The sequence below is a fragment of the Saimiri boliviensis genome, chromosome 12, assembly GCF_048565385.1.
Source record: "Saimiri boliviensis isolate mSaiBol1 chromosome 12, mSaiBol1.pri, whole genome shotgun sequence".
Lineage (NCBI taxonomy): Eukaryota > Metazoa > Chordata > Mammalia > Primates > Cebidae > Saimiri > Saimiri boliviensis.
Genome location: NC_133460.1, coordinates 20,174,983 through 20,175,897, shown reverse-complemented (window position 1 = coordinate 20,175,897; position 915 = coordinate 20,174,983). Strand labels below are relative to the sequence as shown.

The 915-nt window shown below is 37.4% G+C and overlaps 1 non-coding gene across 1 annotated transcript; it reads left to right on the top strand.

The window, feature by feature from the left end:
- LOC120367445 (U6 spliceosomal RNA) lies at window positions 1–105 on the top strand. The gene has a single exon (XR_005581830.1). It is a non-coding gene; the product is annotated as a U6 spliceosomal RNA (small nuclear RNA).
- The last annotated feature ends 810 nt before the right edge of the window (window positions 106–915 follow it).

The window sequence follows — 915 nt, the reverse complement described above, 5'->3', positions numbered from 1 at the left end:
GTGCTCACTTCAGCAGCACATATACTAAAATTGGAATGCTAATAGAGAAGATTAGCATGGCCTCTTAAACATGTAATAATAATAAGGAAAAAAATGACTAAGCTTGGAGGAATGCAGAGAAGATTGTCAAAGGGTACAAAATCTCAGACAGGAGAAGTATATGTTGTTTTCTTTTTTTGAGTTCTATTGCACAGCAAAGTGAATATAATTATAGAGTATTGTACATTTCAAAATTGCTAAGAGAGTCCATTTCAAATGCTTTTACCACAAAAAAAGTTAAGTATTTGAGGTGATAGATATGTTAACTAGCTTGATTTAATTATTGCACATTATATTCATAAATCATAGCATCACTTTGTACCCCATATATTTATGCAATTATAAATTATCAATTTATAATAACTTTTAAGTTTAATGGTAAACTTAAAGTTGATGGTAAAGCTAAATTGGTAAATTTTGTTGTGCATATGTGATCACAATTTAAAAAATAAGTAAATGAGTGGGTATAATACGTGCCTGGGAAAGCGCCGTTCTCTCCTGTGGTGTCTGATTTAAAAGAACTTCCAGCGCCAAAATCCAGAGGATTTGCACAGAGGAAAAAGAGCCATTTGCTGGGAGCCTCTGCTATATTTCCCAACTCCGCCTCTTCCATGCAGGTGCCAATAACCCAACTGGACAGATGGAGGGCCATTTTTACCCCGGTCCCAACAGAACATTCTCACCAAATAAAAATAGCCTTGCCAGAGGGTTTCCTCTCAACCAGGCAGGTTTCTTCCCATCCAAATAGGGAGGGATCCCCACTGATTGTGATACTTAAACCATGAATTCCAGGAAGCCAGAAATAGGAATGAGCCTCTGAGCCTCCACACTTTGCTTGCAGCACTTCTGACTTCTAGAAAGGGACTGTACAATCCC